This window comes from Mus pahari, chromosome 4 (assembly GCF_900095145.1).
Source record: "Mus pahari chromosome 4, PAHARI_EIJ_v1.1, whole genome shotgun sequence".
NCBI lineage: Eukaryota > Metazoa > Chordata > Mammalia > Rodentia > Muridae > Mus > Mus pahari.
Window position 1 is genome coordinate 34,099,000 of NC_034593.1, and position 16,844 is coordinate 34,115,843.

The 16,844-nt window shown below is 41.6% G+C and overlaps 1 pseudogene across 1 annotated transcript; it reads right to left on the reverse strand.

The window, feature by feature from the left end:
* Window positions 1–2,364: 2,364 nt before the first annotated feature.
* LOC110321085 lies at window positions 2,365–2,827 on the reverse strand (annotated as a pseudogene). Its single transcript, XR_003843730.1, has one exon. The product of XR_003843730.1 is annotated as a mitochondrial import inner membrane translocase subunit Tim10 B pseudogene (transcript).
* Between the last annotated feature and the right edge of the window lie 14,017 nt (window positions 2,828–16,844).

The window sequence follows — 16,844 nt, forward strand, 5'->3', positions numbered from 1 at the left end:
TATAGAATACTTTAGTACTTCCTTTAATGATATCCAGTAGACAAGTCCTTACCTATGTAACAACTCATTACCTTCGTACAGTGGAACCATAACATTTAGCCTTTCTAGGACAATGTGACTGTTAATCTGAAATTATTTTAATTCACAGAATAAAACAGAAATATGAAATTGTATGCGTAACAAAAAATCTCTGTATCTCCCAGATATGTTTATTATTCATACTCATACATATTACTTTCCAGGAGAAGTCTTCAACAAAAATAAGAATAAAAAATGGACAGCTTTTTTAAAAATTACATTTTATTTACTCTTGCAGGATGTCCAGCATGCCAAGCTGTTTGGGGAGCATGCGCTTCCTCAAAACCTTCTGTACAGAAATACAATCTACATCTACAAACTGAGTTCTCATGGTCAGGTGTACGAGTGCTTCCTGTTTCCTGGCTCTCTTGTGTTTACTCTTTTGTGCCTGGGTCTCCAAAGTCATGTAGGAAAGGTTTACAGCAGGTTGGTGCCAACAGAAAGGCTGCAGAAACCTGCTTTTATAAGAGATAGCTTGGAATAGAAATATTCTTCCGGAGAGCCAAATACAGCTGGTTGTCTGATCACCAGTTAGCAGATTTTCATTTGAATAAATGGACATTTAAATGTACCTACACTTTACATTTGCATAAATGCAAAACATCAGACTCTACATATAACTCAGACCAGTATGGTGGGGGAAATGAGGGAACCATGTAAAATGGTTTCTAAGGACAAATGTTTAAATGCTTTCCTTGGTCTTTGATCAGTCCATGTCCTCTCCATTATATAAGCTGTTTCTCGGGTACCCAACAGTCATTTTCACATTCACAGATGCATCTCACAATGGAAACAGACCCTAACAGCTTGTATGCCCTAGCCAACAGGTGCCTGCCTTAGGTGCAGTACATTAGACAAAAGCACAGGGTCTTAGATGGCCCCACCCATGCCTGCATGATTCCCATCGACTTAATCAAGTATAAGGAGAGAAAGGACAAACTTCACACTGCTGTGGGCCATCTTGCTTGAGAAGAAAGGACCTTTAGGCAAGATCTGTCAGAGCTGATGTTGAAACTCCCCACCAGGGTCTTTTCAAACCTAAACATGGAATAATGGCTCATCCAGGACACACAGAACTGGCACACTCAAGGTGCATGTCGCAGAGGCTATTTTTCTAGAATGGTGGAGTTATTTAAAACCAACCAACAAACAAAACTGAGTGTTTGTAGTTAACCATTTCCTTCAGTGTGAACCATGGAATATTCATCTGCAGAAGTTTAAGTGGCAGAGAGAGGGACAGGCTGGTGAGAGGAAAGGAGGAGGGAAGCTAGGGGGGAGGAGTTGGGAGGTGAAGGGGAGGAGGGAAAGAGGGAGGATGGTCCAGAGTGCACTGTATACTTCAGAGCTTTATTGTTCAAATGTATGATTGAGGTTCCTACCCATAAAACTCACTGGTATTTGCCCTTGAAGTCCATCAAGAAACAAACAGAACTGTATATATGGAAGAGTATTTGTTGATTTGTTTTTCTGTCTCTCTGTCTCTGTCTCTCTGTCTCTCTGTCTCTCTGTCTCTGTCTCTCTGTCTCTGTCTCTCTCTCTCTGTCTCTCTCTGTCTCTGTCTCTCTCTGTCTCTCTCTGTCTCTCTCTCTCTCTGTCTCTGTCTCTGTCTCTCTCTCTCTCTCTCTCTCTCGCTCGCTCTCTCTCTCTCTCTCTCTGTGTGTGTGTGTGTGTGTGTGTGTGTGTGTGTTAAACTGGGTTGACTTAAGTTTTTATATTTATAGCCGAAAATTAAAGCTATCATACAGCAACTGATGGACTAGAGAAGTGGAATTGCCTGTTCCCGAATTTAAAGGGCATTGGTAAAGGAAATCGCCTGTCACACAAAGAACATCACAGCAAAGTGACAGCTGCACAGAATCCCCTGCTAAGCAATGTCCATTTGGTGTCTAAGGCTCCATTTTTCCCTTTTTCCTTATCACTAGGAGCTTTTTCAACCTTCTCATTTGTAAGTGATATGTTTCCTATTGTTACAGCTAGCCACTACAGCATTAAAATTTGTCGTCTGGGTTTGATACATAAAGTATTCATTTACCTTGCCGTTACTCTCAGCAACATTTGCTCTGGGCATCGGTGTGGCCTGTGCAGTAGCAGGTTGCCTGCAGCTCTAGAAAACCTGGAAGTGTGACCTGTCAATATTGCATCTGCATTCTTTTGCAAAAGAACATGAAAGGTAATGGAATTTATTGCAACCATCCCCCCACACACACACACACTGGGAGCAAACACCAATGTTCTTTGCTTTGATATTTACATTCTATTTTTTTTTTTCTTGCTCAGCAAATTAACCAGACTATAAAAACGGGTTTATTGGCTCCAAGAAAAAAAGCAACAGCACCCAGCTTTCAAGCTCAATCTCTCTGTACACATTTAGATAAGCCCAAGGTCCATAGAGAAGCCCATCCAAGCACCTTCTTCCCTGGAGCCAGGGACGGCTAGCTGTCTGATGGCAAGTCTCTGGTCTGTTCTGCAGGAACACCTGGAGCAGCAAAGTCAGCCTCATATTCTGCGATGCGGCGCTGGACCAGGGTGGGCATGAGGTGCATATAAGCGGCCATGAAGCGGTGGTTAAACTGGATGGGTTTCCCAGTACAGCTGGGCAGGCAGGCTTCCTCCTCAGCATCCAGAGCTCGGTGATGCAGGCTGGGCACACAGCACTGGAAGCACAGTTCTGTCATCCGATTATAGACCAACAGGAAGTCTCGTAAGTTTCTCAGTTGCTGCTGCTCCATCACGCCCAATGACCAATATCCCCAGTTAAAATTCACACCTCAAGAAGCACAGACCTTTCTTCTCTCCAAAAGCGACATTGCACATAGTGAGTCTAATCCAGTTTTACTCATACAGAACATTCTATAGTTTTTCAAATCATCAAAACTCCTATGAGCACGCTGGATGGCACTTCCTTGGATCCAGCTTAGCCTTCACTATAAGTTGTCTTCTCTGGGGTTTTGATGGGAGATGTGGTTGTTTGTTTTTAATATTTATCATAAGTTATTTTAGTTAATTTAGTCTTGCTTTTCAAATGATCCCTTTTTACCATCAATATAAAGTAAATAGGTGCTGAGGGGTTGAGATTTGAAGCCTATGTGTAATGGTACATCTTAGGATGTTGATAGTGCATTTAGTAACTTGTTACATGAAGAAATACATGCAGTTCCTGAGTGTATAAATAAATGTATCTGTGCCGTGATATTTAGTTTCATAAAAACATATGCTCCTTGATTATTACTAATTCAGGGCAAGGAGTCCCATATTTAACAACAAATCCATGCTGCCAGGAAGACAATAAACATCACATTCATTACATTTCACCTGAGGAGTATTCCTACCCAGTGGGAGGAAGTTCTGTGAGGGTCTTCCCTGTATCTGCACCAACAATTACAATAGCCAAAGTCTCGAATAAACTTTTAATGTTGTCTAACTTTTTCATTTAAATATGTGCATGTGGGCCAGAGACTGTGTGTGTCGTCTGAGTATGCGCAGTGGCCATGGAGACCAGAAGAGAGAATCAGATCCCCTGGAACTGAAATTCCAGATGGTTGTGAGCCACCCTGTGGATGCTGGGAACAGATTCCAAGTCTTCTGCAAGAGTGCCCAGTGGTCTTAATTGCTGAGCCATTTCTCTAACCCCTAACTTTATTTCTTTTTTTCTTTTATGGTTATAAATTTTAAACCTTGAAAGATTAAGGAATATGCATTGTTGTGGAAATTTTAATCTTTGTCTGGAGTTTCTACCCCACCTTCGTCATTCAGTTCCCGGATAAAAGATACACACAACCTTTATATTTAGAATAAGCCTTAAACAGCATAAGCAGATTATCTACCCTCTGTGCTATTAGAATCTATTTTCCTATCAATAACCCTGAGTTATTACTTACTAAGTTTCATCTGAGCTGCTTTTAACTCTAGTTGATTAGCCCTCAGGGACACGTTTTCATGGACTCACCTAACCCATGGCTGCTTCTCCTTCCTCCTCTCTTTCTCTTTTCTGTGGTTCTCTTCCAACAACTTCCACCCCAAGCCCAGTAAACCCAAGCCCTGCCTATATCTCTTCTGCCAAACTATTGGCTGTCAGCATCCTTATTTACCAATCAGAAATAATTCGGGGTGGGGGGGGAGCAAGGTCACATAGTGTCACTTGGGAGTGCATGTGGACTCTCTTATCCCTGGGGCAATCAGGTCTTGGGGGCCCAGATTTAACATTACAATACACAGCAAAAGACCAAACCTCAACAATGCATGACAAAAACAAAAAACAAAAAACAAAACTTGATTGTGAATTATATAACCTCTAGGCAGGTTAAGCCAGTAGCTGACAGAGGAGAAGGCAAGTGCATATCTGTAAATACATGTGTCTGTGTAAAGATGCATGGCTATGCATGGGAAACTCTGAATGTTTAAAGAAATGTTTAAAGGAACATGTGGATAAAACAAACATTTCTAGCATAGAAGTATACTGGAAAAGAATCTAAAAAATTGTCTAAAAAGCACAACCTTAAGAATTACCTGAGCGGGGCAGGTGTGGTGGCACGTGCCTTAACCCCAGCACTCAGGAGACACAAGAAGTCCCCTATGTCAGTTCAAGGCATGCAGTGTTCTCACAGGGGTTCTAGGCCACCCCTGTAGAGGACACCATCTCTAGACCACTGTATAGTATGACACCACCTCTAGGCCACTGTATAGTGTGACACCACCTCTAGGCCACTGTATAGTGTGACACCACCTCTAGGCCACTGTATAGTGTGACACCACCTCTAAAATAACTAACCAACTTAATAGCTAAATGAAACCATCTGAGCATCTCCTCTAAGTGCACACAGGAAACAGTGATGACTTGCTCCCACCCTCTGCATTACCCTTTTCTGTAAAATGAAGATTTTTGTGATGTCGAAGAGATAATACCAAGATTGGCAGCTCAGGACTGGCTATAGGCAGGAAGGAAAGCTTTCATCAAAGTTTAGAAATTAATATGAAATCAGACAAATTGCACAGATCAAATTATTTGTCTTTTGTCTTGCCAGAAACCTTTCCATGTAGTCATTTCAAGGTTGCTCTTTGTCCCTTCACACTTACACATCAGCTTAATACTGACCTTGTAGACTTTTTTCAGTTTTTCCTTAAATAAAAAAATGTTTCAAATCAATGAGATAATTATTTCAGCCTCAAATTTGCTATATATTTAACTTAGAGTTTTATGTTGGCTTATGTCTTTCTTCTTGAATTAAATAGTTACTTTATTGTTTCCTTAGACTGGGGCTGTATTTTAGTGGTGGAGCCCTGGCCTGGTATGATGAGACTAGATTTTCAATCCTCAGTACCAGTGAGAACAAATTTTTGAAAACATTAACTTAGTGTAACTATCATTAAGGAGTGTGAAGGACATCCTCACAGGGTGATAATAGACCATGATTCAGGAGCGAGGCTGTGTGTGAAAAGGTGGCCGAGGGGCTTACTCAGCTCAGAACTGCAGATCACAGAGATGCGAGCCAAGGACAGGTGCTGTGGATCTCTGTGTGTTCGCTGGATGCTGAACTGTGAGCACGCATGACAAGTTTCATCCGGTGCCTTAGAGTTTCCAGTTCTCTCTCTAGTCCTCCTCTCATCTTCTGTTTCCCTGTATCAGGAACCTTGTGAATGGCAAGAGAAAGAAAATAAAACTGCTGCCATTCTTAAGAAAGAAGCTGTGTATTTATTGTTGCTAAGCTAAAGCAATTTTGATGCCAAGAGAAGCCTTTAAACCTGAGTGAGAAGGAGTGTCATGAACCAAAACCTATACAGAGGACATGTTCAACTCTGGGAACGCTGTACTCTCATTGGCTTAGTTTTAGGACGATTAAATATTTTATAGTTCTTTAACCGCATGCATGTCAAGCAACAACAAATTATATAGAAGCACAGTTGATAAAATTGAAATGAAAAGGTTGATTGTAGAGGGAGGAAACCGTGCCAGCCATATTGAGGAGCTGGTAGGAAGTTGTGGTAAAGATGCAGCCTTTAATTCTTAAAATAACTTGTAATCTTAAAGAATTATAAGTCTACATTTGAATTCATTAATAGCAAGGACTTTGATGGGCTCATTTTCATGATCTGGGAATTCAAATTAAAATATAGCTTCCTCCAATCTGATTAGAAACCAAACAAATCTGATTAAAAACATCGTTAAAACTGTTACTAAATAAAATAACTATAACTGTACCCCGTCTTCTCCCTAGGCACATAATACAATCCCCACATCCTTGCACTGGGCTTTTTGCAGCTTTGGACCACATTGAATCATGGATGTTGCTGGTCTCCTTCCATTGAATTCCAAATTGAAGGGTGGTTTATTTAAGTATAGTTCTAACGGGTCTTTTATGCAATTCTAATGTACAGATAACTAGAATTTTTAAGATATATTATAGCTTCCTATTTCAGTTTTAAAAATAATGAGCAGCTTAGGGATATTTGATGTTTTGCTCAGACCCACCCCACAGTGCTCAAACTCTTCCCCATTATGGAACAAGTATCCATGACCTTCTGATACGGACCCTTGCTGGCCTTCTGATATGGACCCTCGCTGGCCTTCTGATATGGGCCCTTGCTGGCCTTCTGCTAGGGTGGTGCGATGGCTTCGTTTTTATTTTCAACTAGATTAGCCTTGAAATCACCTAGGAAATGGGAATTAACTGAGAGGAGACAACTTACTCTGAGTGTGCTTCGCACCATTCTGTGGCTGACCTCACAGCCATAAAAACGAAGAAGTGACTGGCACGCCAACTTTCATCTCTCTCTGCACCCCGACTACACCCTGGCTGTGACCTCACACTCACCCTCTGCATGCCTTCCTCCTGACCATGGCCAACTAGTCTCGCAGAGTGAAAATTAAACCCTTCACTCCTTCAGCTTCTTTTGTCAGGCATTGGTCATAGATTGAGAAAAATAACTTATTCCAGAGTTGGTGACTGAAGGTAACCCTCAGCTGACGATGGAAAAAAAGGTGGCTGGACACTTCTGCTTTATCAGCCCAGGAGAAAAGTTTTACCTTGCATTCTTTATGGTTCAAAGAAGGTTCCAGAAAGCTGAATCCTGAAGCCCGATAGCAGCAGCTGCTTAGCAGTGCATCACGAATAGGGTCTCATTGCTACTTCACTCTCTTGCAGATGCCTGCTAGAACAAGCTGCCCAATAAAAATGGGGGCGCTCCAACCTGATCTCGGGGCCTGGTTGTAAAGACTTCCCACCAACCGCAGTCAATGCCACCAGAAAGCAGTAGGGAGCAGATGACAGCAGAGTGTGGAATGAGATCATTTCTCACTCAGGACCCTGCGTTGTCGTTGACAGGCATAGGTTTGGTTGTGGCAGCCACGGCCATGCCCAGCTGTCACATTTATTTTTCCCTCGTCTGTGTGCAGAGGGCTCCGAAAGCGCAGGACTTTAAACATCCAGAAGCAGTAGCTATTCACAAAGACACTAGAATTAATAAGCAGAACTGGCATTACTTTTTTAAAAATTATTTTATTAAATATTTTATTTATTTACATTTCAAATGCTATCCCGAATGTCTCCTATACCCCCACACACACCCTGCTCCCCTGCCCACTCACTCCTACTTCTTTGCCCTGGCGTTCCCCTGTATGGGACATATAAAGTTTGCAAGACCAAGGGGCCTCTCTTCCCAATGATGGCTGACTAGGCCATCTTCTGCTACATATGAAGCTAGANACANGAGCTCTGGGGGTACTNGTTAGTTCATATTGTTGTTCCACCTATAGGGTTGCAGACCCCTTCAGTTCTTTGGGTACTTTCTCTAGCTCCTCCATTGGGGTCTCTGTGTTCTATCCTATAGATGGCTGTGGGCATCCACTTCTATATTTGCCAGGCACTGGCATAGCCTCACAAGAGATAGCTATATCAGTGTCCTTTTCAGCAAGTTCTTGCTGGCATATGCAATAGTGTCTGTGTTTGGTGGCTAATTATGGGATGGACCCCCAGGTGAGGCAGTCTCTGGATTGTCCATCCTTTCGTCTTAGCTCTAAACTTTGTCTCTGCAACTTCTTTCATGGGTATTTTATTCCCTATTTTGGGGAGGAATACTTTTTTCATAACAAAGAGACAAACAAGCCTGGTAAACTCTCACAGTAGAGCATTCTGGGCAAGACACAGGACCTTGGTAGCAATATTTACAATATTTAAAGCCACCCTGATCTTTGACAGCCAAGGCCTTACTATTGAGAAAGTCATGTTTGAGATTTGGTTGGAAAGATGAAGGAATTACAGAGGCTTCTCCAACCTCTGAATAAAATAAGGCAAAGCAAAACTGTGAATCATCAACAGTTAGAGCTCCTCTGCTCCACAGGAAAGGCCCTGACAACAGCAAGCCTCTTACTCGACCTGCTTTAAGTGATATTGACACAGTAGGTCCTTCTTGATGTTGGCTGGAAATCACAACCTACTGCTTGAAGCACTGACATTAAGTCGTTCAGTTTCACTTCATGAACTTTTCTATAACTTGGGTTCATCTAAATCCCGTGATAGAAATAAATGATCTCAAGTTGGTAGCTTGGAGAGCAAAGCTTCACTTGTAATATTCTATAAGACAGGCATACTACATCTGCATCTTGGGGGGAAAAAGGGGTGGTTTTTCAACCTTTAGAATACTACTAGGCACTGACATATGGAAAGATTGTGGGAAAGCATCCAGGATCCCCTCAGAGACAGCAAACATCATGTGTACTCACATGTTGCCTCAGCCAGGTCAGCTCTCACAGCCCACTGTGTGTCTCAAGGAAGAAACCAAACTCGTTGTGAGATGCGGCAGTGACTGAGCAGCCAAAGTGCTGGCTTCATGTGTGCTATGTTGCTCAGTGCTATTTTATTCCTATAGGAAATGCTATATGGATGGAGAGAAACTGCTCGGTTTCAGTCTTCAATAATGAAAATCATTAGTGCATTGATCCCGGTCACTTAGTCATTGATATGTCATTCTTCCCACATGCACCTTCACAAAATAAACATACAGACACATAGACATGCAATGCACACACATGGCTACATATATACACCCAGAAGAGATAACAGATATATCACTTAAAATTTTGTATGCTTTGAATTAAATAGTGAGGAATTGTAGGGCCAGGGAGATCTCAAAATGGCTAAGACCGCCTGATGACCATGCAGAGGACATGAGTTCAGTTCCTACCACGGTTCCTAGCCACAGGCACTGTGGCTCATAACTGCCTTTAACTCCAATTCTGAGGGATCCAATGGCCTCTTCAAATTTCCACAGGCACCTGCATGCACATACATACATTCAGGCACACACACATAAAATCAATAAATATTTTAAAACCAAGTAAATTGCATTTGCTTACTTGTGTTTTTCTCTTTGTGCCCAATACCTTTCCCAAGTTCAGCATTGAGCAGAAATTCTGAGCTGGTTTTTCCACTAGGAATTAACCTCTACTAAGACCGTGTCAGCAGAGATGCTGGCATGGTGGTATGCTGCTGTAGGAGCTTATGTGTAAAATTGTCTACTAAACTCTTACCAAGCATACATTGTTTGACCAGAAACTTCCCACTGCTTACCTTACACAGCATGGAAAGAACGTTTTTAAGCCTGTGCTTCTAATCGAGCTAGCACCGCGATTTGAATTCATAACAATAGAGGTTGATCATACCTCTACTTTCTGATGTTGCTATTGTTCTCTTAAATTTCATTTTTGCTCTTATTTCCTATAGGAATTAGACTGGAAATTTCCAATTTGCACCTACTAAAACTTTGAGTTATTACTCCTCCCCATTCTCACTGCAGATAGACAGCTTGGACCCATAAATTGAGAAAATTTGACTGGTAGCCATGGTAACAGTGACTGATTGCCTCCTCCTAACCTTAAGACTGAGGAGGCAGCCACTGGTTACTAAGTTCTCTCATCATCCATCTCCCTCACCTGGTTCCAAAGCTTAATTAGCCCAGCATCACTAAAATAATGTTATCATGCATTTTCCCCATGTTTGGGAAGATATTCCTATGACTAGGTAATTGCAGAAAGTTGAGCAACCACCTGATAGAGCAAAATGCAAGCTAATTTGCCACTTATGATTCGGGTTTCAGAAATTAGAAAATACTGCCTGCTGCAGCCGTGCACGGAATGTAACCATTATTCAAAGTATAAACACGCAGAGATCGGATGTATGCCCATCAGTAATGACTAAACTTTGGAGTTTAGAATAAATTCACTTGTCAGAAACCACGAAAGCCTGTAAGACTGATTCCAGCCACGAGATCTAGCCAGAGGCCCGGAACTCCACTCTCAGCAGAGCCCATCCTGATCCCTGAAAACACTCAAAAGACAAAACCTGCTGCGCAATGTCGGTGAATGAATGACAGGTCTGCTTTCATCTTTAGCTGGTTCCCTTAGGGTTCTCTCTAACAATCACAGAGGGAGTTTTAGTTCATCAACAGTTTGACAGGGGAATGTCCGTCTGCATCACAGTAAAACAGCAATTGGTGTCCCAGATGCTCAAAGCCCCTGCGTGGCAGCCCCGTAGCAGGACACTGTGTTCTTAACAAGCAGTCAACGCCAAATAGCCACCATTAGTTTCAATACTTATAATACTTCATTTTTGGTTGAATCTTTAAAAGTTCTTTCAGTCACTCGGACTAGTCGTAAGGAGACCTGAGCAAAGATTGATAAAACGTCTTCGAAGAACGTGTCAAGAATCACACGGTATCTTAATCGTATGGCTTTTATACATGCTATCTTTCCCAGAGAACCAGGCACAGGCAGAAACTGAGATGCAAAGGGGAACCTGCAGACCAACACACCCCCACCCCTTCCGCTGCCTTCTCGTCTATTTTGTGTCCGGTCTGCGAGGCGCTCGGTGCACTTCCATTATCCCCATTATCCTTTGTAATCAAGTATGTTTTGAGAATCCTTTCCTCCGCTTACTTTCCAATGGCATGAAACCTGTTCTGTCAATCATTGGGGCCATCACCTGAGTCGATGCCTTCCCACCTCAGAAAAGGTCTGTAGTTCTCTTTTTAAAGTGTGTGGGGTCTCACAATTTTATATTTCTGCATTATTCCATCAATGAGTTGTCCCAAATAGGAAAAAAAAAACCACTAGACACACTTTGTAGACATACATAGTCATAGTAAACCTAGATAACAAGTTGACTTTCAAAAAAAAAAAATACAACTTATGATTCTGAAGGCAGAAGTTAATGTGTTTCTTAAGTTAGGCAATGATTAACAGTTTTCTGTTTGTTTGTTGTTTGTTTGTTTTAGTATTTTGGTGTCTTCAGACCTGATCTCATGGAGAAGTAAGCTTGAAATTTACCATGTAGCTAAGAATGGCTTAAAGTACCAGTCTTCCCGTCTCTCTGCCTCAGAAGTGGCATTCTAGTCGCACACCAGCTCCTTTGGTAACTCATCCTCCTGTCATCTTCCTCAGGCTGTGAGCTTTTTCAAGGAAATAATTGCATGTTTGTTCTTTAACTCTTTGTGGCCTAGAGACTTCATGACGTCCACTCAGAATATGTGTTAGTGGATCAGCCCCAGAGCCATCCTTCCTGAAGGAAACAGAGCTCTCAGAGGTTAGTGAACATTCTTAGAGTAGAGTTCTTTCCCGTGCTCCTAGGAGAAACACAATTCTCTGCAGAGCCAATCAGTCATTATTATTCACTAAGCTGCACTGTTCTCCAAAATGCAACATATTCCACGTCTTCACCTTATTCAACATTAAAATTCATACGCAATTCATCATCCAGAGTATGAAGTTAACTCAACATTATTTTTAAATTGCTGATTGAGAAAATGGTTTAATCCATTTATAGTATTAAAGCAATTCTATTTAGAAATAACACTGAAGACTAACTTGCATGTATACATATTAATTTTATATACCCCTAAATATTTTGATGTTTGCAAAATATCAGAAGCAGTTTATCACACCTGTGAGAATATATTTATGTATTTTAGTAAATTTTATGTAAATGATTCAAAACTTTTTAAAAACATTTGTAATTGCAATCGAATTATATCACTCACCCCTCTATTTCCTCTGTCTTTCCTTACAGCTATTCTCTGTTAAGCCCCCTCATGCCCCCCTCAACTCTCACAATGATTTTTCTTTTATTCTCTGTGTTAAAAAGACAAATATACACCCACACATGTTATACATATGTGTGTATAAATACAATCTGGTGGGTTGGCTTCCAGTGTGTGTGTGTGTGTGTGTGTGTGTGTGTGTGTGTGTGTGTGTGTGTATTCAAGCCTGACCACTCTGCCCTGGACAACCAATAAGTGTCTCACTCATCCTAGGGAGAGACAATTCTTCATCTAGTCACCAAGCCACCTTCACATTTAATACCACTAATGATACTGTTTTGACAAACATAATTTTTCCTATCAGGACAAAAGTTCACTTTTTCCAGATAATAAGAAACTAGAAGAATGTCACCATTGAACATTTACTGCTGTGTTCATAAAGAACACTCCTCATAAAGGAATGCCTACTAATGCCAGTTGAACAGCTTAATGTGCACAACTGCCTAGCACATTCAGGAGGGTCCATCCATCATATGATCTGTCCTTACACAGCCCACCTGCGCCATGACACCTCAGTGTGCTGAAGCTGCCACTGGCCCTTATTTGATGGAGTTTTCTGTTCTTCAGCATCCTACAGTGGGACTGATGGTGTTTTACATGTGATCCATGCAGATCCAGGCCTCTAACATTCTCACACCACCCATTTGTCCTTTTTAAAGGCACAAAAGATTTGGGGGCAAAGGTGTGGGGTACCACAAACCATGTCATCATTCTTCCGTTGATACTTTCGATTGCAGCATATTAGGAATAAAGGTGCTAGAATGTTATTTTTTCAAATTTTTTGGATATCACCACCAGGGTGATATGTGTTCCTTAAACATTGTTAGAAACTGAAATCCAGCTCTGTTGAGCAGGTTGATCAATTGGAGCACCTCACAATTCTCAAGCAGTTCTTGTGATTTGTTTGTTTGTTTGTTTCAGTTTGTAAAATCACAGTTTGTTAAATGCTCATAGAACAACATTTACACAGTTTGAATGTTAGAACTTTCATGAATGGCAGATAAGACAAGTTACAAGCTTACCAGAACCATCTCTAACTTTCTCAGTGTAGAGCTGCATGATTTTCATTGTTCCCTGACAAATGTGTTTGCATGATCACTCCAGGCAGGTAAATCTTAAGAACCCTGAATGGAGTTCATGATACTGCACATAATGTGGCCAGAGAATAATCCTCTCACAGAGAAAATTTGATTTTCCAACTTGGAATAGAGTAAAGCCCATTGCTAATTGGACTAAAGAGCTGATGGTTTTTCTGCTGGAAATGTCTATGATGCAGATATGAAACCGTGTTCCTTGTGTTAACTCATAGCTATGATGAATAACATTAATTCATGTCATAAATTCATAGCTATTATGTTAGCACATGCATTTAAAGTAGAAAATTAGAAAAACTGATTTAGAAAAAAGTTACTTGAAAGCAAACTTAGTGTAATTATGATTGTGTTGTCAATGAGTCTCTTATCTTCATTTGTAAATGTCAACAAATATTTTGTCAACTTATGGAATTCATCACCGGTTTCCCTAAGAAAAGAATAACTCAATTCCAATTCTTAAATTCCTCATTAAACATAACATTTTTGCCATCTTGTGCTTGAAAGGATTTATTACAACATTAAAAAGCTAAGTAATTATATATGTGCATATGTATAATTATGAGCCCACATTATATGATGTGCCTATCAGCAACTCCAGCTAGAATGCAGAAAGTACCCTTTGTTAGAGCTACACCAAAGCCCTTCATCACTCCAGCGTCACGTGCGTTTCATATGTGCTTAACCTATAATTTGCCACATTGGTCATGCTGAGTGCTGGAAAGCCGACAGCTTCATTATCTCTTAGGCAACGGTACAGCCTTACATTCTCGGGCAATCTTTTATACTGTATTCTGGATACATAAACAGTCTTTGGTAGCAGACATGCTCCACTTGAGGGGCTGACGGTGTAGATTGGGCTCACTGATTTTTTTTTTTTCTATCATGCACAAGACTCTGGATTTGACCCCCAGAATAACATATACATACTTAAGCATCAACAACATGCTTGGGAATAGTGTTGGCTTCTTCTTTCCAGGCTTGTTTGGGTCTCACTGACCCCTCATTCTGTCTATCATTTCCTATGCCCAGTGTACTTACCACAATGAAACCTTCCCATTTCCTTGACCCAGACAGTGTGACATACTGCAGGTAGAGGCTGAGAGGGAGAGTGACAGCCATGCTCTCTTTCTCATCTGGGGTCACACTGGTTGAAAGGGCAGCTGGGATCATCAAAGTCCAGCTTCTAACCACCGTTACAGCACAAGTTTCAAACTCCATCAGCCTGTCTTGATTCCACTTTAACCTGCTAGTGAGGGCCTTCTCAGATCTTGTCACCCTCCCTCTGTACCCTAGTAGTATGGTATATATATTCTCTGTAGGTAGTAGACAGATCTCCTAGGCTCAATTATCATAGCATAGGGAGGCCCCTGGCTCCTGTTATATTAACTAGAGTCTCTACAACTTACCTTACTGTTTGTTGAATATGGGTGTGTGTGGAGGGTGGCACATTCCTGGGTGGAAACACATGGGTGTACTCATGTCTGCACAAGTGCTGTGTGTGTGCCTGTCGTGGTCAGAGGACATTCTCTGTTGCTGTTCTTCAGGAACTGCCCACCTTCATTTAGAGATAGGATGTCTCCTCAGCAAAACTAGAGATCTGCCCGTCTCCATATTGGCTTGAGATGAGGTCACTAGGGCATACCTTCACACCAAGAGCTTATGTGGATCTTAAGGTTTGAACTCAGGCCTTGGAGCTGATAACTCGGGCACTTTTCTGACAGCCATCACCTTATCCATGTTAATAATTTCCGAAGAGATTTTTTCTCCAAATGTTTTGACAGGCTCAGGACATCAGCAAGGAACATGATGCTTCCTAGATGTGAGTGTATGTGAAAGGACTATTTAAGAAGTATATTTGTGCTTCGATGTCCTTACCTAATTTACTTTTCGTAAAAGTGTGTGAAAACAAGCAGGGAAATAAAGTTAGCTTTTGTGGTTTAAGCACGGGTGGATCTACGAGGTACACTTTGGCTAAGCAACTGAATTTCTGGCATTTTCTTAACCTTGGTGCCTGCATGATAGCTGGAGTCTTCAATTGTTTCTTTCTTAGTAAGACTAAAAGTGAGTCATCAAATTAATGAAAAACAAACACACAGAGTCATCATCAACAACAAAACCCCTCCTCTGCTCACCACTGAATACTGAGCCTAGTGAGCTGCCCTAGTGAGACAGTGAGACAGGCTCTGCAGACTAGATTAGCACACATTCAGCATTTCTCCCTGGGGCTGGGTTACCTTGTAAGGGGTGTGAGACCTAGGGGTGGCTATGATTTTATCACCTCTGATCAACTCACATGTGCAAAAACTTGCCAAGTTAAAGACTATTGCACCGAAGTCCACAGGTGAGAACTCGATGCCACAGACAAACTTAGCATGGCATGTGGAGGGTGCCATGCCTCCCTAGGATGGCAAATATATGCATGACCACTTTGTTAAGCATGAGAAATTTAGGACAAATGACAAACTAAGTACAAAATGAGGATACCCGGTTAAGTAGGGTCACCAGAGCTGACTCAGTTGTAAAAATCTCCCTACACCTAGAGCATAAAGCATTTGTCTGTGGGGACGACAGCATACTCTGTTCCCCATGGGTAGACAATAGTGTGCATCCATTAGGACCATTAGACAGCCCCTCGGTAATAGCGTAGTAAATCATGGATGTGCCATCAGAGTAAATACTGTGAAACACATGCTGTGATGTAATGCAACTGGGAAGTCAAAACAGAACTAAATGTTTAGTGAGTTGTCTTCCTGTGGTGATGGGTATATGGAGAGAGAGAGGGACAAGACAGAGAGGCAGATTAAAAGGCCAAGATAATGAGGCTGTTTCCAAATTTAGAATGAATTCAATTACAGAACACAAACTTTACATAAAGGTAGAGTGCTTGAAAGGGGGTCGGGGGGGGGCAGTAACACTCAGGATGTTCAGCAATCCTTAGGATTACACACGCCTCTTCTGATGAATCTAGCCACAGAACAAGGGGTGCTATTTGCCAGAAGCTGACCAGTTAAGAATAAAATTCCAGATGCCTGAATGATAGTATAAATTGGCTGTGTTCTTTAAGACAGTCCTTCCAGATGGCCCAGAGACCTGGGATACAGCAGGGTGTTCCTCCCACACACCAACTCGGGGATGAACCGACAACCCTGAAGTTTGGCAAGAACCTGTAGATGGTGCCGAAGGAGGACGTTTTGAAAAGTTGCTGCTTACTCTTTATTTTGGTTGTTATTTCTCCAAATATTCCATCTGCAGCTGCATCTGCTATCTCGGCTCAGACAGTCCAAACAGATGATGTACCATTACGTCATGTGATGAGCAGGCCTTCGAAGAGAGGGTGGCTACTCTTTGGCAGGTAGTCTCAGACGCTGCTTTCAAACTCAGATTGCAAACATAGCTCAGAGCCATGAGTGGAAAGGAACTTGTGAAAGGCAGTTTTTCTGAAAGCTTAGCAAAGAGAGCAATAAACTCGTTCTGAGACTGGGCATTTTATTAGTGTTTCCATCTCAGCACAATGTGCCTTTGACACTGCTTTCCCATGATTAGATTCTATCAAGCCAATTCTGTTTGATACTGATGCTCTCAGGG